Source organism: Cryptomeria japonica, chromosome 5 (genome assembly GCF_030272615.1).
Source record: "Cryptomeria japonica chromosome 5, Sugi_1.0, whole genome shotgun sequence".
Classification (NCBI taxonomy): domain Eukaryota; kingdom Viridiplantae; phylum Streptophyta; class Pinopsida; order Cupressales; family Cupressaceae; genus Cryptomeria; species Cryptomeria japonica.
In genome coordinates this window covers 334,812,050-334,833,675 of record NC_081409.1, presented here as the reverse complement: position 1 = coordinate 334,833,675, position 21,626 = coordinate 334,812,050, and positions in this window count along the sequence as shown.

Below are 21,626 nucleotides of genomic sequence, written 5' to 3'. Positions count from 1 at the left end.
TAACTTGTATTAATGTTGTTTTACTAGTTACAGCCCCCTTCAGGACATCCCACGGATCCCCAGCCTCACCCAATTGTAGAAGATAGAGATGAGGTAATCAACATTTCAACTTCAAACAATTCAGAGTTCGGTATTTTTTTATTTTGATGTTATTTTGAGAAAATATATCTGATTCGATATTTGAATTGTCCTCGTGCAGCCACCTGTAGAGCCACGTACTGCTTCGACGAGGCTCAATTTTGATGATCCGCCACAGTCATAGAACCAATAGAGACATATAGTTATAGTTGTGGTCATTGAAGGACCAATTTTTTTATATATTCGATATTTGTATATGTATATATCAACTTTGACATACATGGCACATGCCACATTTTTGTAACTATTATTGATTTGGCATCTATGCCATTTTTTGATATGTATAATTATTGTTCATTTTGATATATAGGAAACTTGATATTCGATCCAATTTGTTCATTGATATATATGAAACTTGATATTCTTGAAACTTAGTTATTTGCTATTGAAATATGAAAAAACTTGTTCATTGTGTATATGTCTTGAAATGTGATCCAATTTGTTCATTACATGTAACTCATATGGCGTATACTTTTAAACTATCTATTGCTCATATTGTGTATACCCACGTACTGACACCAATAATGTTGATATTGTGTATTTTGATTGAGTGAATTTTTTTTAAGTCCTTCGTGCATGAATAGATTGGAGTGAAGTTATTATTTCATAAACTCATGCTTATGCAGTGAAGTTCATCATTTTAAGAATCAATTAAGACAAGATTTGAGTGCACAAAGCAGATTTGAAATTTATCTAAGGATGAGTCAGCTTAGGTGAGGTTTTCATTTAAATTTTATTCCATAACAAGGTGGAATTAGGGTAAGAGACACACCTATTCATCCAAATTGCCTATAAAAGAAGAGTTGAAGCAATCATTTTAACATCAAATCAAACCAATTATCTCTTCTTTCGTCAAAAGCCATCGAAAACTGTCCGTGAGAGGTGGTAAAATAGTGCATCTTTCGTTCTGCTCATCATGGGAATGAACTGTTAGTGTGAGTGTGTCTAAGTGGCTAGATTTATGTTAGGCATGCCCTTGTCTCACTCCCCAAGACATCTGATTGTTCTGAGCCACCTTGTAGCGATGCTTTCCCTTGAGCACTCAAAGTGGAAAAAATGGTCAAACTTTGACATCACGTAACTCGGAGACCGTGACACTTATGGATGATCTATTTGAACCTATGGTTTCATGTTCTCTCTTCCTAAAAAATCCTCTCTCGATTTTGGACAAATCGATTTCGTTTTCTTGTGGTGAGATTTTTTTTGTTGCATCAAAAATCGTCAGTGAGAGGTGGCAAAATAGTGCACCTTTCATTCTGCTTGGCATGGGAATGAACTGTCAGTGCGAGTGCAAATGTGTGTCCAGGTTTACATTAGGTGTTCCCTTTTCTCTCTCCCTTAGATGTTTGATCATTCTGAGCCACCTCGTAGCGACACTTTCCCTTGAGCACTCAAAGTGGAAAAAATGGTCAGAATTTGATGTCGCGTAACTTAGAAACCATGGCACTTATGGATGAGCCTTTCAAACCTATGGGGTCATATTGTCACTACCTAAAAAACCCTCTCTTGGTTTTGGACAAATCGATTCCATTTTCTTGTGGTGATATTTTTTCTGTTGCATCAAAAACTGTTAGTGAGAGGTGGCAAAATAGTGCATCTTTCGTACTGCTCGTCGTGGGAATGAACCGTCAATGCGAGCATGTCTAGGTGGGTGGGTTTACACTAGGTGTTCCCTTGTCTCACTCCCCAAGATGTCTAATCATTCTGAGCTACCTCGTAGCGACACTTTCCCTTAAGCACTCAAAGTGGAAAAAATGATCAAACTTTGATGTCATGTAACTCGGAGAACGTGGCACTTATGGATGAGTTGTTCAAACCTATGAGTTCATGTTTTCACTTCCTAAAAAATCCTCTCTCAGTTTCGGACAACTCGATTCCATATTCTTATGGTGATATTTTTTCTATCGCATAAAAAACCGTCAAAAATCGTCAGTGAGAGGTGACAAAATAATGCATCTTTCGGTTTGCTCATTGTGGGATTACATTAGGTGTGCCCTTTTCTCGCTCCCTTAGACGTCTAAGCCACCTCGTAGCGATGCTTTCCCTTGATCATTCAAAGTGGAAAGAACAGTCAAAACTTGATGTCGCGTAACTCAAAGATCGTGGCACGTATGGATGAGACGTTCAAACCTATGGGCTCATGTTGTCACTACCTAAAAAATAGTATCTTGGTTTTTGACAACTCGATTCTATTTTCTTGTGGTGATATTTTTTCTGTCACATCAAAAATCGTTAGTGAGAGGTGGCAAAATAGTTCATATTTTGTTCTACTCATTGTGGGAACAAACTGTCAGTACGAGTGCATCCAAGTGGTTAGGTTTATGCTAGGTATGCCCTTGTATCACTCCCCATGACATTTGATCCTTCTAAGCCACCTCGTAGTGACGCTTTCCCTTGAGCACTCAAAGTGGAAAAAATGGTCAAACTTTGACGTCGCGTAACTCAGAGACCGTGGCACTTATTGATGCATCTTTTGAATCAACAAGGTCATGTTGTCACTGCCTAAAAAATCCTCTCTCAGTTTTAGACAACTCGATTTTGTTTTCTTGTGGTGAGATTTTTTTTGTCACATAAAAAATCATCAAAAACCGTCAGTGAAAGGTGGCAAAATAGTGCATATTTCGTTCTACTCATCGTGGGAATAAACCGTCTACATGAGTGCATCTAGATGGTCAGGGTTCTCACCAATCAAACTCCAATCATCTAATACTAGGTTTCTCACCCTTTCACACCTTGTCTCAATGCACTCTCAAGGCATCACCCAACCACTCAAATGTGGTTTTCAACTTCAACGGCTTAACCAAACATAAATTAGGGGTTTAACACACCTATGACACCTTGACACAAGGTTTCACATGCCCGAGTTGACTAGTTCACTTCCCAATACATAAAACTACACTTAGGAGGCTTATTCCTACTAGCCCTTCAAATCGGATAATTCAACAATAACTCAAAACTTTCCCAAAACACTTAGAATTTTTTTTGCATATTCAGATACCTATTTGCAAGTTATTTAACATATGTTAGAATCAGACATAGTTATTTATAATAAAATAGTACAAATTTATAATCAAATGGTACAAATTTATTACAAATGTATTTATAACCAATGGTACAAATTTGGGCTCTCAAAATTTGCAAATCAGCCCCATGGGCACTTTTATATATAAAATTTGGCATCTAATTTATAAAGAATCAAGCTCATTACTGTTTATATTTACAAAATTTTGCATCTAAATATGCAAATTACAACTCGTTATTTTTTTATACAAAATTTAGCATCTAGATATGCACATTACAACTCATTGTTTTTATATATAAAATTTAACATCTAGATATGCACATTACAACTCATTAATGTTTTTATATATAAAATTTGGCATCTACATATGCAAATTACAACTCATATGCATATTACAGCTCATATGCATGTAGAGCACATCCAAAAAAGTGAAGTTACAACGTTTCGCAAAAGATATATACAAAATTGTCAAAATTATTCTACCATATTATAGAATTATTCTTCTAGATGGCCCAAAATCAATCAAGTGAACCTTCTAGATCAGCTCTAACCCTTAGTGTCTCAAGTATTGCCTCATGGTCAGATTCATGAACTTTCCACAAATCCTTATTAAGAGGTCTACCATGATATTTAATCAAATGAATATTTGTTGCAACAAGAAGGTTTGAGTAATGAAGATTATGTCTATGTGTCTCAAAGTCCTCAAACAACTAGGCATTACAATTTTTGATAGGGTAGCTACATTTTATAGAAGGATAAGTTAATGCCAAAATCAATACAACGACTGATAAATAAATGAGTTTAAGAGGTCTCAATACAACTCGACACAACAACGATACCTTCTAAGCCATGTCCCTGTCACAACAACGAATCCTATTGGGTACTCAATACCCTCTCTATCAACCACTATAGAAGTCAATTTATTTTTGGCCTTAATACAACGACACAAAAAGTAATATGTTCCTTCTTCATTGTTCTCATCCGCAATAACTGCATATACATGACCTGCACTTAATAGACAGATATAAGTTAATACCAAAATCAACATAAGTTAATACTAATAAATTGAGCTTGAAATTGATTTTACCCAAGTAGAAAATTGCAACCCTTTACTTGGTTCAACTATGTCTGATACATGGTCAAAATCCACTGATGCTTCAATTTGGTTCATTTATAGTGCTCTAGGAAGTTGATATGTATCTAGGGTTTGCAAAGGTCTACAAGACCATTGGTCAACTCGCTCTTTTGATTCACATTCATCCCACACAAACTGCATACACGAAGAGAAAAAGCATGCAATCTATCTAGTATAAATAACTAGTGATGTTGCATTTGAACTTCTAAATGAATGCATGTCACATGATCCTGTAAGTGTACATCAATCTAGATAGTTTTCAATGTTAGATTCACATATGAACCAAAAATATCTAGAAACCATAGACTTACCTGCATTACCTGGTCCCATCATAGAGTTACACCATTGCACAATTGTTTCTACATCTATTAACATTGCACCACCTTCGCACTTCAATTCCTCTCTAGTAAGAGCTCTTTTCACACATGCTCACGCATCATCATGCTTTCCCTTTCCATGCCCTACCTCAATGAAATTCCAAAAAATGTTGCACACCACTTGTCACATGCATCCTAGTCAACCAGTAGAACATCCTTTCATTCTTGAATTGTGCAGTGCAATTTTTCCCGACCATATTAAGTGTTGGTTGCATCCTATATCTCTTTCCCTTAAACTATCATAGAAGACTACAAAGCATCCTTGCACAAACTCTGAGGAATGAGTATGATCATCATTGATATAGAAGTGATATTCTCTTATAACCTTTATGTCCTCCTCGGTGCTATCATGTGCATGCATGAATGCTACATGTACAAAAATTGTAACTTGTGTAGAGTGGTAATACATAGATTGTACTTCATTTTGTGGCTTTAGTGTATAATTGTTAGCAAAATCAACGACATAGACAATAGTGCCGAGGGGGAAAGTGTCCTTACGCAAATTGAATTGCTCATCTAACCACCTAGATCTATGTGTGTGACCTATGTACTCATACACTAGTTTCTCTTGAAACATCTTCATAAAATCAGCTACGCATATATCCCTTTTCACTAACTCACACCTCTTTAATTATTTTCCATCTTTAACACCATATGTGATTGACTTGTATTTTCCAATAGAAACTAGTTCCTTACCAATTTCATGTGTGCTATCTAGATGTAGGCATCTATGCAACTATTGCAAACCGCCACATGTAGGACAAAAACCTCTCAAACACATCATCTTATAGTAAATTCACCCATCATCTTGTCTACATAGTACACTTGAAATAAATTCTCTATGATTTAGGAGGTTCTTGTAGACCACATTCCTACAAAACACCATTAGTGTGCAAAGTACAACATATATAGTGATAAATATCATAATGCATGGAAAATTCAACATGGACCCTACAACAACATGTAGTATGTGTATGATTAATCTTAATATAAAATAGTTTTGTCATCTCAAAAAACCTTTGACTAATTTTAACCTGAGGAAAGATTTGAAGAAACCTTTCATAAAATTGTGTTTGAGTTGTATTTAAATAGTGTTTTGGATGTGGCTCACGATTACTAATTCCAATTCGCTTTCTGACAACATCTCTTTGGTTGGGTGAAACCCTTGTGTTGTCATGCCAATATTTCTCAATTAATGTTCTTAGTGCATCAACAACAACCTTGTCCTTATGTGGGAGTCTACCCGAGAATTCCCAAAGAGAATTATTGTTAGGATCCTCTATTTTCTCTCGCCTCTCTAAGGCATAGTGTAATGTGGTTCTACTTATCCTTAATGACTTTCTTGTTTTTCTTATTAAACGATATTTTTTCATTTCCTTTCCCATTATGGTTGATGTGAGGACATGATGAGTAACATTATCATATTTAGTGTGTGTTTTTGAACCAATGGCTTGGTATGCATCAAAAAGATTTCACACAGTTCTTTCAATATTATTTTCAGATGTTCTTAACCCCAAAATTTTCATTGTCTCTCTAAATTTCAGATTTTTAATCATTTCAACAGCTAATTGGCATCTTCCACTTTAATTTAAGTTTTCAAAATAGTTATTCCAAATTCTTCTAACCGTTCTTCTACAAGTTCTTTTGGAAATTTTATCATGCATTGGCTTCACAATATTTTCATCAATATCTATTAGGAACTTTGGTTTTCTATGAATTATTCTAAGAGGTGGTAAGATTGGTGCATGCTCTTCATTTTCATTAGGTGCATTATGTGCATTGATCACATCAAATTCAAATGGTATATCTTCTTCAATTTCATTAACATGTGCATTCACCAAATCATTTTCAAATGGTGTATGTTCATTGCATTCATTAGGTGCATTCATCATATGAATCTGAATTGGTGCATTCATCATATCAATTTCAATTGTTGAATGTTCATCACTTTCATTAGGTGCATCAAATGGCATGCCTTCACATAATCTCCTCATACACTCCCTTTGTCTTTTCTTAGTTGCCTCTCTTTGTTCATTCATTCCTCTCTTGTTCTTTCCCATTGTCCTACACATAACATCATGATGACAATCCACATTGAAATAGCAAAAAAATAACAAATGATCATCATTTTGTTCTAATCTAAAGTAACAATAATTAAATAACTTAAAAAAAAACCAAAATACAAGATAAATCAATTATGATCAAAGCAAAAAAAACAATAAATGATCATCATTTTGTTATAATCTAAAGTAATAATCATAAAATAACTTCAAAAACAATCCAATATACGAGACAAATCAATCAATTCAAAGAAAAAGTGACAAAAAAATATGAAAACCTGCTTATTACTGTCCCAGAAAATCATGTGCAAAAGCCGTGGGGCCTTCAAACAACTTGCAATACTGGTTTTTAGGCTGTTGGGACTAAAATATATTAAGATTTTCCTATAACCTATATGGGTTATGGAAACCTAATGTGAACGTTCACAATTTCTCATAACCCATACGGGTTATATAGAACTACAAGTTTTGGCCTTAGTTCTACATAACCCATATGTGTTATGTAGAACTAGAAGTTTTGGCCTTAGTTTTACATAACCCGTACAGGTTATGTAGAACTAGGCACCAAATAGGAAGTGGGGAGAGAGAGAGAGAGAGAGAGAGAGAGAGAGAGAGAGAGAGAGAGAGAGAGAGAGAGAGAGAGAGAGAGAGAGAGAGAGAGAGAGAGAGAGTAGGGGGAGAGGGGGTAAGAGATAGAGAGAGAAGGGAGGGAGATTGGGAAATAGAGAGGGGGAGAGAGGGAGATTAGAAAAATGAGAGAGAGAGAGAGAGAGAGAGAGAGAGAGAGAGAGAGAGAGAGAGAGAGAGAGAGAGAGAGTAGGGTGAGAGGGGGAAGAGAGAGAATGAATAGGAGATAAGAAGAGAGGGAGAGAATAGGATAAGGAGAGGGGGAGGGAGAGAGAGGGGGAGAGATAGAGGAGAAATTGGGAGAGAGGGAGAGGGAGAGGGAGGGCAGAGATGGGGAGAATAGGATAAAGAGAGGGAGAGGGAGAGTATATGTGAGAGAGAGAGAGAGAGAGAGAGAGAGAGAGAGAGAGAGAGAGAGAGAGAGAGAGAGAGAGAGAGAGAGAGAGAGAGAGAGAGAGAGAGAGAGAGAGAATATGATAAGGAGATGGGGAGGGAGGGAGATTGGGAAAAAGGAGAGGGGGAGAGGGAGATTAGAGAGAGAGAGAGAGAGTAGGGGGAGAGGGGATGAGAGAGAGTGAGAGAGAGAGAGATAGATAGAGAGAGAGAGAGAGAGAGAGAGAGAGAGAGAGAGAGAGAGAGAGAGAGAGAGAGTAGGAGAAGGAGGGGTGAGAGAATTGACAGAGAGAGAAGTGTGAGGGGGAGAGAGATGAGATAGAACTCAAGGAGGATAATTAGGGCTTAGAATAGACAGAGACGATGATGGGGGAAGGAAGACGAGAGAGAGAGGAAAAGAAGAGAGACATGCATGTATACAAACATATATACATATATCTATATAAATATATGTATATATAACTATAGATATGCATATATACATACATAAACACATTATATATGTATGTCTATACATATGTGTAGTAAATGCTAAGTTTACAAGCATACATTATTATGTCTTCATAACCCATACGGGTTTTGTGAAACACAAAATAATGGTTTTAGTTCTACATAACTCATACGGGTTATGTAGCTCTCCGAATAGTACTTTTTGTTTTTCAAAACTTGTGTGGGTTTTGGCTTGGTAAGAGGGTTGGAAAATGACCCTAAGGCTTGCAAGCCCATTTTCCCCCCATTTTTGTCCCTTTACACGCTTTTTCATCGTCCAACATGATTTCTTGACTTCGTTGTCATCAGGTTTACAAATGATCAAGTGAGTATCTCTAAAATTACCACCATAATCTCACACATCTTCTCAGTTTTCTGACCATATAAATTTTTCTATTTTTGGACAACATTAGCATAGTAAACTTTAATTTTCTTTATCAATGCCTTGATAGTCCTCACAGACATATGTCTACCATTTTTTTAATAACTTTTGATATACTTGACCAAATTCAAAATAAATTACATATTATTGTTCTACACTAGATTGTATACACTTTAAAAATAAGTGTGCATTTTTTATTATTTTGATGCAAGTTATGCCCAGCGCACGAACAAATACCAAATTTTCAAGATGCGGTCACTTCAAAAAATCATAAAAAAAAAATACTCAACGAAAAATTACAAAAAAGTACACAACTTCTATATCTTACTCTTACTTATCATCTTACTAAAGCGTTTTGAAAAATACTAAATCTAACTATATATTTTGTGCAACACACGAAAACAACTATGTTATGTTTTTCTGAAAAAATCAAGAACAGTTTTTCGTGCATGAAAGGTTTGACCCTTTTATTCTTATCCAATTTTTTAAAAAATGATTAGTTTAGAAACTAGACTCAGAGTACTACAATTCTTATTCTTTTCTTAACTCCTAGTTTTGAGTGCATGACCTTCAAATATCTCTTTGAACCTCAATTTTACCTATTTTCAGAAGAAGAAAAAAGTGGCCACTTATACCCCCCTTTTTGTTCACCATCTTGGTGCACTTACCCTTTTAGGAGGCCATTTTTGACATGGTCGTCAATTAATATGAGAATGTGGTCATGTCTTAGACCCATGGTGAATGACCATGTATTTGTGTTGTGAATATTATTTGTAGTATTTTGTGAATTTTTATTAAGTGATAATTTTGGGGAAGTGATAAATGATATGTCTAGGCAACTACTTGCACCCTACCTTATACTTGGGAAAAGGGTTTAGGCTAGGTCCTAGACACATAGTAGAAAACAATTAGGGTTTGAAGCTCTTTACTATCATTTCATATTTAGGTTATATATTTGAATAGGGTATGCAACAAGCATGGATATAAATCCTCTCATTTATCTCCAAGAAATAAGTTGAAATGACATACACAATTGCATAAAAATAAGAGCTTTGTAACAAAGGTAGGGACATCCACAAAAGGATGATGAAAATGAATTTTTAATTGTTTCTTTGTATTTATAAAGATTATTTTGAACAAGACGACTCCCTATCCTATTTGTTAAATATTTTTTAGATAGTTTGTCAAATATTTTAAAAGCCTTTTTGCTACAAAGCAAGGTGAAATTATAATCATGTGAGTAAGCACCTAGCTATGCACTTAACTCTTTTTAATAATATGATTAACTCATATTCCAAGTACAATAAATTTGGGTGAATGAATTATACCGTTGACACAAAAAAAAAAGAACAAAATGATTTTTTATAAGAAAATATTTGTTGCAACCTCGCACACCTCAAAGATTGCATGGTATTTACATAAACAATCTTATCTCTTCAATTTGAATGTCTCCTTTCAAATCGCAAGAACTATATATAATTTTTATTCAAATGTTGTTATATTATGTTATATGTTGTGATAATTGAATATTCCTTATTGATATGTTAAATTTCTATGAAATAGATTGTTTGATACTAATGTCCTATTGTTGTGCCTCATTTATATGTTTTGAATATACACCATTTAAATATTAAAACTCTTTCATGTAAGCCATGGTGGTTTCCTTATGGGAAAGTGAACATTTAATATTTTAGTATTAAATATTATATACATACTTAACCTATTACTCTTGGGCTAAAAGATGGATTTAAAATTATTTTATACTTGAAAAGAATACGATCATTATGAGGCATCACGATATAAGGATTTTCTCCATTATTATCCATAGGATGATGTACAAGTGAAAGGATTTTGAATTATTTGGTATTTAGGCAATATTAATAATGGTTGCATCTAGGTATAGGGGTTAAAATATATTATAAAAAATGGTTCTTTGTTGATGAAACATTTATAAATAGTTTAACAATTATGGTAAAAAAATATTGTTTGATTTTTTGAAATGTTGAATGTTATGTGCAAGGTCTATTAGTTGTTGTTTATTTATTAATAATAATACTTAGAACCATTGTATGTAATGGTAATTGAATTTTTTGTTTAAAATGATTTATTTATACTTTCCTTGAGCTATCATGGGTTTACCTATATGTTGGCATCAATAATTTGTCAAGAATGATTGGAATTCTTAATTGTGAACTTAGTTGAGTTTCCTTACATATTGATAACTATTATTTGAAGGACGAATTTAGAAAACTAATCTACATGGAATCTCATATTGATTTAAGAATATAACTATGTATATATGATTCAAACTCTTTTTTTTGTTATAACACTCTTTTATTCTAGAGAAATTGCAACTTTAAGAGGTCCTTGATTAAAGTTTCAATATGTTAGATTAGCATAGGAAGGATATCAATTTACACTAGAGGTACTAATAATAATTTATTGTTATCACCATATATTGTAGCATGATGTACTTGCATAAGAAACATAGCTAGTAATATAGGCCCCATTAAGTGATAAAAAAATACATTTTTCCTTGGCACAAGAATATTCCATAGTAATGTTGCATAGTGTTTTGGGTAACTAACTACAAGGTCAATTCAACTAAAACTTGAGTAAAAGTGTTGATTTGTGTAATGCCTCACCAAGAAACCCTAAAGGAAACAACTACAAACACTCAAAAAGAGTGTAATTTTTTTTTTTAAAATAATACAGAACATACTAACTTATGGAATAACATTGCAATAGAAACTGTAGAACATGCAGAAGACTTAACTCAAAATCCTAAAGGGTTTCCCAATGTGAATTATTTAATTTAAACTAATCTTTACTTAAGATCGATTAATCCATTTAAGAAATACATTTAACCATAAGAATCTTAATTACTCTAATCAATGATTGTTTTCATACTTTGCACGAGATAACAATAACATTACTATACTTCATTCATGTCAGCACATTCAATTACATTACATTAATGAATTAATTAAAGATAGAAATCCTAACATCTAACTTACATCATAATACATTTCTTTTACATAGCAAGGATTACTTAGTATTACAATTGCACTTAATACATCAAGTCTCATAAAAATACATAATGATTACATCAAATTACAACTGTTGTAAAAGCTTACATATAACATATGATACAATCGATCACATAAGGTCCAAGAGATACAAATATGATCCAAGGGAAACAAAGTGGATCCAACTTGTACAATAGATTGAAGAAAATCCAAGAGATATATCTGGAGCACCTATGAAGCTAATCCCTCACAAGAAGGCATGAACAAAATACCCAATGGAAAGTAGAAATACCACCCAACCATGTGGCCCAAAAACAAACCACCCCTTCATGCTAGGAGATAGTAATAAGGCCCTCAAGAAAGCCACAACAAATCATCACATGGTCTAACATGTACATCAGGTACTCACATAAGACATAAGTATACAAATATGATTCTCACAAGAGTTCTCCAAGTAAAGGCAACACATGACTACACACTAGTGAACATAAGGGAAGAGTGTCATCACACAACTCGTATGGGTTATCCTGGTGGGCCTCCATAGGCCTCGACTCCCATCCATGACTCATGTGGACCCAACAAACCTTTCGTGAAGACAAGGTAGTTGGTTTGTCATTCCAGGCCTTCCCACTGCATCCTAAGTCTATACTAGCACTCAACCATGAGTGGGGCACAATTAATCTTGATTAATGTTTGAAACCCAACCCCGGTTTATTAATGAAGTTATCACTTATTACTCAACTTCCAAGGGGTTATCCTGGCAGCCACTTTGGGGCCCCACCCCCACTTAGAAACCACTCTTCCTTATGACACTACACAACCTCCAAAGAACCCCAAGGAAAATCACAAAATCCAACTAACACAAGGAGTTCAAAACAAATTTGAAGAATAACTTGATTATACAATCCTTCTACCAAGGTTAAGCCAATCGGAGGTGTGAAACGAACAACTGGTCTATTCACAAGATAAGACCAAAACCAAAATAAAGCAAATACGACCACAATCAAAACTTAACCAAATCAACTTGCACGATAGACTTACATTCAACAACATGCTATCATGACACGAGAAAGACTCTTTCAAATCAACAACAAAAATCCACCAATCAGAGTAAATACTCAAAAGGGTACACTTGCACTCTAAACTCATCCATGTTAAGGAATCATAACGATCACTCGAAATATAATTAAAAACTAATATTATCTAAATGCATATCTTTCAATAAACTAACTCCTTCATGATAAGAAAATCCATAATAGAGAATAACGCATAAAAAGGGTCTAAGTAAACATACACCCAAATAAACTTGCTCAATACTTGATTTAAAACCATACACCCTATAAAAGCAACTCGTAGACTAAATAAGCCTTCATTTAAAACAAATATAGATCTTTTCCAATTAAAGCCAATTTGGCTATAAACAATTTTCCATTTTCTTTCAAATTTCTAATTAATAAAAATAACAATTAAATACATTTGAAAACTAAAATCATTATTTAAATCAAAATAAACCTTTTCAATTAAAACTCATATCGATTACACTTAATTGATGACTATTCATATAGCCTTATTTTCACAAAATAAATGATGATTACATAAAATCAATCTTTGACATTTAATTTCATATTGCTAATTCCAAAATACATATTATATATATATATAATAAATTTGAAATCCGAAAACCATTTTTAAAATCAATATCCCACTAACCTCATTATCAATTTAAAATTACAAATTTACACACACACACACAAATATATATATATATATATATATATATATATATATATATATATATATATATATATATATCGAAAAACACATGGTGAAATTATTTTTTAACAACAAATTAAAAAAATATGAAACAACGTTGTCCACAAAATTTTTCCCACAACGTGGAGGAAGGGGCCTCCACGACAATGAAGAGCTCCCCCATTGTGTGGGGTGAAGAGCCTCTACGTGTCGTGGAGAGTCTCCCCCCCACGACTGTGGTGAGGGGACACCACATCAGTGGTGCCCTCTCCCCACCATGGTGGGTTGAGAGGCACCACGACTGTGGTGCCATCTAATGCCAAAATTTTAAAGATATTTCACAATCCAAATTTTTCTTCAAACTGAGAAAATTTCAAAACCCCATTTCCAAATTTCCAAAACACTACACAAAAGCCAAGAAAGACACCATATGAAATGAGAAACAAAATTCTCCATCCAATCTTTCTTCCCAAACAGAGAGGAAGCCAGAAACACAACAGTTGACAAACAAACACAAATAAACAAATAGAGGTTTTAGAATTCCAACCTTCTATAGCTTTCCGGGGGAGCGAATTTGAGAAGAGCTCTCAATCCTCCCTAAATGCCAGAGCTTTCACCAAAAACCCCAATCACCACCAGAGAGGAAGAGAGGAAGAATTTCTCCAGAACGAGAAAAGAATCCCTCTTTTTCAAAAATTTCCCAATTATAAAGCCACTTCACCCAAAAATCTATTTTAGGGCACAAATTCACTTTTTTTATGAATAATAGTAAAACTAATTTTTATTCAAGTCATTTATATGACTATATTTAAAAATTCTATTATTCTTTTAAAAACACCAAAAGCCATTAAATAATTTAATAACTAATAAGTAAAAGTTAACTTTCTTTCCTTTTTTTTAAATAAATACTCAAGCCATAATATAATTTTCCACTAATAATTCAACAATCACTTTAACTAAACAATTAAGAATAATCGATTATCTAATTAACCACAAAAGTGCTCTTAATTTAATTTATTCTTAATTCAATTTAATAAACACAACACACATTAATTATTAATAACCATACAATATTAATAATTAATTAATCATTAACTAACATGAGAAGAGAATAATTAAATACACAAAATGCATTACACACAAAACTCAAGGGTAAGTGCACAAAGATGGTGGTCAAAAAGGGGGGTATAAGTGGACACTTTTTTTCAGAAATTAGGTGAACCTATATTTGGAGGCAAAATTTGAAACTCATCCACTCAATATATGAAGATAGTCAAAGAACAAATATTGTAGTACTCTGAATCCAGTTTCCAAACTACTAGATTTTTTCAAAATTGGATAAGATTAAGGGGGTCAAATCCTTCGCGTACGAAAAATAGACCCTAATTTTTTTTCTGAAAAATATAACATAGTGTCTGATGTGTGCATCAAAAAAGTCATAGTTAGATTTAGTATTTTGACAAATCCGTTGGCAAAAAGATAGTTAAGAGTGAGCACTAGAAGTTGTGTATTTTTTTGTAATTTTTTGTTGAGTATTTTTTTTTTCCAATCGAGCACATCCTGAAAATTAGGTACTTGTTCATGCGTGAAGCATAACTTGCACTAAAAAAATCGAAAAATACAATTTTTTTTAAATCATATAGAATCAAGTGCACTACAATAATATATAAAGTATTTTAAATTTGGATAAGTAGATCAAAAGTTATTATAAAAATGGTACACGTATGTCTATGAGAACTATGGAGACACTGGTAAAAGAAATTCAATAATAATATGTTATTGTTGTTCAAATTTATAAAAAATTATATGGTTAGAAAGCTCAGAAGATGGGTGAAAATATGGTGGCAATTCTAGAAATACCCACTTGATGAAGGGTAAACCTGGTGATGACAAAGTCGAGAAACCAAGTTGATAAAATAAAACACGTCAAAAAGGAGAGAAATGGAGGGAAATCAAACATACAACCCGTAACTTTGTCATCCAGGCCTATTTCCAAGCCTAAACAGTCCAAAGCGCGTACGAGATACCTATGGTATATGAAGTGCATATGCGCTTTCTTTACTATAAACAGTGCGTACATGGTAATAAAGCTAAAACAAGGCATACGTGCTACTTTTGTTTAAAATTTGGGTGTGTATAATATGATATTGTATATATAATATATGTATATACATATATATATATGTATATATATAATATATATATATATATATGTGTATATATGTATATAATAATATATAATATATTAAGTATATATATACACATGTGTGTGTATGTGTATTGTCTCCCTCTCTCCCCCTCTCCCTCACCCCCTCTCTCTCTCTCTTCCTCTCCCTCTCTCCCTCTCCCTCCCTCTCTCCCCTTCTCCCTTCCTTGATACCCCATCCCTCTACCTTCTTCTCTCCCTCCCCACTCTTTCTCTCTCCCTACCCCCTTTATCTCCCTTACTTTATATTGTTGTATTGCAATTAGGTCTTCCATGTAGAGGTCACCATTTGGATAAACAATAGACCTAATAATCCTGAGGTCCACAGTTTGAGCTCGAGAGGCTATACTTTCCTTGATAGACTTAGCATTAAACTCAGTTCTCTCTCTCTCTCTCTCTCTCTCTCTCTCTCTCTCTCTCTCTCTCTCTCTCTCTCTCTCTCATTTTCTCCCTTCCTCCATACCCCCCTCTCTCTCTCCCCTATTCTCTCTCTTACCCCCTCTCCCCTACTCTCTCTCTCTCATCTCTCTCTCTCTCTCTCTCTCTCTCTCTCTCTCTCTCTCATTTTGTCCCTTTCTCTCTTTTTCTCTCCCTCCCCACTCCTTCCTTCTCCCTCTCCCCCCCTCTCCCTCCCTCCCTCCCTTTTCCTTCACATTTTCTTTACTACAAATAATGCATACAGGGTACTGAGCCTATTAGTTCGCTATCCTACCATAACATTTTTAAGGCATAAGAGCGCGTATGTGGTATTTATGAGTTCTAAGCATGTACAAGGTGAAAAAAAATACTATAGGGCTTGCCAACATTTTAGGGACTAACAACGCGTATGCGGTTATTAATGTTGACAAGATTACAAAGGTATAATGGTATTTTAATGTTTTAATGTTTTATTGTCCATTTCATTGCATTTGATCATTGTATCTTCCTCCCAATATTTTTCCCTCTTCATTCTAGCACGCCTGGTGGGACCCACATCCTTAGAATTTAATCTCTTTTGGAGTTTTTTGTGAGTTTTTGCTCATAGGTGTTGGAACAGTGCGAGTGATTGCAAACTCGCGGGACCGCCATGGGATTGGCGCGAGCGTCACCTACCTTGGCGTGTGGGATGGGAGTTTGAAAATTTGAACCCAACCTTTTGCAGGCCTGCAGATCAGCGCAAGCACCACGAGATCAACGTGTCCTCCTACAACGTCATCTCATTTATTCTCCTCTTTTCCATTGTTTCATCTTCTATTTTTATTCCATAATTAGTACTTGAAAACACACTAAAAAGGACCAAAAACTTAAAAAATAAAAAAAATTAGTTAGATTTTGCATCTAAGTATCCTTTTTATTTTGGAATTGTCGTTTTAGCGTGAGCACTCTAGCAGAATCTCGCCCATTTTTAAATTTGAAAATTTAGTTTTTTTTGTTTCACTAACTTGTTTCAACGCGACCGCCATTTGAACAATGTGTCCGCCTTAGGTATATTCTGGATTTGTTTGAATTTTGTGTCCTTTTTTTGCATCTCTTTTTGGATCCCTTGCAGCACGTACGCAGACATTTTAGCGCCTGTGCAGGCGCTTTAGTGCGGGTGTCTGCAGAACAACGCAAGCGCCGTTTTAATAGAATTTTGTCTATTAATTAGGTTTTTGAGTTTTATAGGTCCTGCTCGAGCAGTCCAAGACATAAAACAAAACTACTAATATGATATTTTGTAGGTTGCCTAAGGAAATCCAATCAAACATTGTGTTTTTCTTAATTTTTTTAATTCTAGGCACCTAGATCTAATTAGGGGTAAAAGAACATGTGCTTGAAGTGTTTGAGAAAAAGTTTGAAAGTAGGAGAGTATGCTTTTGTCTATCCAGACAATCAAAAATCCAAACCTTTGGCACTTTTCTAGCTTGTTGTGTGCTTTCTCTTAGCAGGCCTGCCCTCCCAATTTGCTTAGGCATTGGTGAGAGGGGAACGACCCAAGTGAGTACCACCGGACCTGGGCATTCTGACTCACTATAATAAATAGGCCTCTTGAGATGAAAGTTTTAGAGGATGGATCTATTTAAGAGTTCACTCTCATATTGAGCACTTTGTAGGGCCCCTTGAGGTCTCAATCACACTTGCTTAGTACTTTGTAGGGATATGTGCTTTTACGACTACAAGGAGTAGTCTTCAAACATAAATCCATACTAAAAACCCTAGGGATAGAAACCACCTGGTTCACCTTTGAAAGGTGGATAATCTTTGTGCAAGGGAGATAGTAACTCCCCAAGAGACTTTCCATATCATGTCCCCATTAAAGTTTGAAGTAAGCTAATACAACATTGAGAATCCATCATGTGAGACTTAGAAATCGTATTTTGATTAGCTATTGGTTGTGTACCTGAGTCAGCAAGCAAAGGTTTTCCTCCTCATTCAACTTCCTAGGATAAGACACTGTGTTTGGATTCTCTATGTGCGCCAGTTGCCAATATTTATTCATTTCTTGATATCTCTTGCCAAGTCCATCATTCCTCCAACCAATCAATCCTCCCTCTTTCCAAATTCTATCTTGTCATCATCAAATCTTTAATCCATTTCTATCTATCCAAATAATTCTCCAATCCCCAATCCACTTTCATCCATTCAAACAATCATCCTTCCTCAACCAATATTTATATCCAAATCATTTATCCAACTTTGGGTAGCCTTCCCCTTTCTCCTTCCTATTATCTATCCATTCTTTCATAATCATTCTTCCTCTAATCCAATCAAATCTCCAAAATTCCAATCAATCAATCAATCCATCTTTCTAATCCGTTTATCCAATCCCTCATCAATCAATCATCCAATCCTTTAATCCAATCAAATACAATTCATCATCAATTCCCATCTAAGTTCTAATCTTAAGGCTAAGGTATAATTCAATCCAATCCAATCTAATCCAATCCAATCCATTCAAGTCCTAATACAAGGACCAATCCAATCAAATCAAGTCCTAATCTAAGGACCAATCCAATCAAATCAAGTCCAATCCAAATCAAATCTGATCAAAATCCAATCAAATTTGACCCATCATCATTCAAAGTCAAGTCATAATCCCCATATTCATCCAATTCCAATCTAATCCTTCATTCTCAACATGGCTACCCACAATTTCAAAGCTTAGTATGAGAAGATGCTCATGGAAGTTCACGAACCACCTCAACCTTCCTACCAGGTCAATCCCATAATCTCTCATCCACCTATCATATCCTAATCCATTTCATTTCAACACACTATATCCAATCCCAATCTATATCACATCTCTTACCCTTCCTCTACCTTTGACAAGGAAAATCAATCTTATTCCTCATCCACCTCTCCATATTATCCCTCATCCACATACCCCTCTAATCTAATAGGTATACCTTCATCTCCCCTCCCATCTACATCCCAATCCCCATCCTTTTGCAACACATTCATTACCTCTATTCCCCATCCAAATCTTTTACTCCATAGTCCTCCAACCATTAATCTTAATTACCCAATCCATTATCCTAATCCTCCAAAATCCATATTATCCACATCCCCCAGGTCCATCATTCATACTCACATCGAAGCTTCCGTATCTCCTCCATCACACAATCCCCACAACTCCAAACATGTCAAAAGATTATTCCAAATCATGCTAGCATAGAATCCTCTCCATCTCATTATGAATCTCCCTCCACTCCATCTAATGATCCCATCCCCTCCACTTCTTCTCATGATCATATGATTCCTCTAGCCAACCCTCTCCCCCCATCACATGATCCTCTCCCATCTCATGATCCAATCACCCCTTCCACTTCATCCCATCGTACCATTCCTAATCAAGATCAAAGTATCGCTTCATCTCCATTTCATGGTCCCAATCCATCTAAAGATCCTAATCTTCCTTCCACATCTCATCCCCCTCAAAATAGGCTCGTATCTTGTTTCCAAAATAATAAGAGTCCTCAAGCTAATGCTCAAGATGTTCTTACATCCTCTATTCCTCCTAAATCCAAATGTCCTTCGTGCAAATCTAAATCTCGTCATCCCCCGTCATCCACATCCATTTTGGGATCCTATATATCAAAGCTAAATCCTCCATTCCTCCCATCCATTTTGGGTCCTTACATCCCTCCATCCACCACTCCATCACCTCAAATAATCCCTAAGAAAGATAAACAAAGGCACACATCATTGAATTCCTCCCAACACTCTCCTTCCATCATCCCACCATCCATAAAATCCTTAAGTCATTCATCCTCATTCACCCATCCCATTGCTATTGGAAGCAATTTGGATGCCCAATCTAAAAATCATAAAGCTCAAAATCCACAAAAATCAAAGGGTCAACATGTCCCCTCAAAACAACATGCTCAAAAGAAAAATATGATCCGAAAGAAAGAAAAATTGAAAAGACCACGAAGGCCCCAAAAGAAAAAATTAAAAACTATGTGGATTCCCAAACTACCCGAAGAAGCAATGCATCTCAAAGTAAAATCCAAATTGGCATCCAAACTTGCTAATCCAAAGGCTCCATCCATTCATAAGTCCTCCAATCCTCCATCTAACACTCCATCTTAAAAATCCATTTTGGGTCCTTATGTCCCAAAATCCACCATCCCAACTCCATCATCCCCTATTCTATTTTGGGTCCACATTTCCCAAAATCCACACTTTATCCTCCATCTAATTCAAAATACTCTCCTCCACTACTCCACCACCCTTCAAGGTGTGTTCCAATGTTTATCTTCCACAAATTTTTCAAAACCCCATCCATTATCCACCATCCATTTTTCATAATCCCATTCTGTTAGTCCAATCCTTTGCAAATCCTTATCTTTCATCGCCTATCAATTTCATCTCCCCAATTGTTACCAACATATACAAGCATTCCTCAAGTTCAAAGCAATACTAAGGGATACCATCCATGGAGATAGATTTTTGAGTCCTCCCATCCTCCTTCACACATCCACTACCTTCCATATCCACTCATCCTCATCCTTATCCCTCCAAACTATTCCAAAAATTCAAAAAAAAAAAAAGCAAAAAAAAATTCAAAAAAAAAAGTAAAGAAAAAACCATTTCATCCAATGGTGAAAACCACTTCTTGTGGTGCCTTGGGTAAGTACCATGATGAAAACTTGGCAAACAAGAGTCATGTGTAATTCCCTCATCCTCTTACACTCTACACTTGGGGGCAAGCTTCATCCATGCAATCGGCCCATCCATCTGCATCCTATTCAAGTCCATTCTCCTTTTCTATCTATGATCTTGACTATCCTATCCATATCCTCCATCTCATATCCCTCATCCTATCCAAATGTAATCCTTCATTCTTATATTCGGTCATTATCATAAAGAGGTAAAATAATGTATAAGCATGCATTCTTTGGAAAACACAAGCCTTAAACCTCTATCCATCCATATCGATTACACATTATCTTTCCATCACTCATCTTTATTATCCTTCATTCCACTACCTCTAGTGTGGGGCATTTCACTCCTTTGAAACATAGTCCTTGGGTCTCCATCATCCTCCCCTCCATCCATTATTCCTCCATATCCATATCCATCCATCTCCTATCCAATCAATATCTCCCTCCCTTTATCCATCCTTTTACCAATCCTTAGTTCTCCCTTGTCATTGGTTTAAGTCAATCAAATCCTATCCACCAATCCACCCCATCCTATCCAATTATATTTTTAATCCAATCCTTTCTCATCCAATCATATTCTCCATCTCTTCCAATTCAATCATTAATCCCATCCCCAATCCAATCCTACTCAATCATCCATCCCCTTTTTTTCATCCTATCTAATCATTTATCCTTCTTCCATCCTATCCAATCCATCAAATTGAGCTTTTCCCATCTATCCGAGCTCACACTGACTTGTGCCTAATCCAAACACTCATCCATACAATGCTAATCAAATCCAAGCAACAATCCTCTCATCTGCAGACCTTGCACATCCAACTTGTCTTTTGTCATCCATCAATCTACCCACACCTTGCCCATTGGGATGAATCCTTCCCATGTCTGATAGG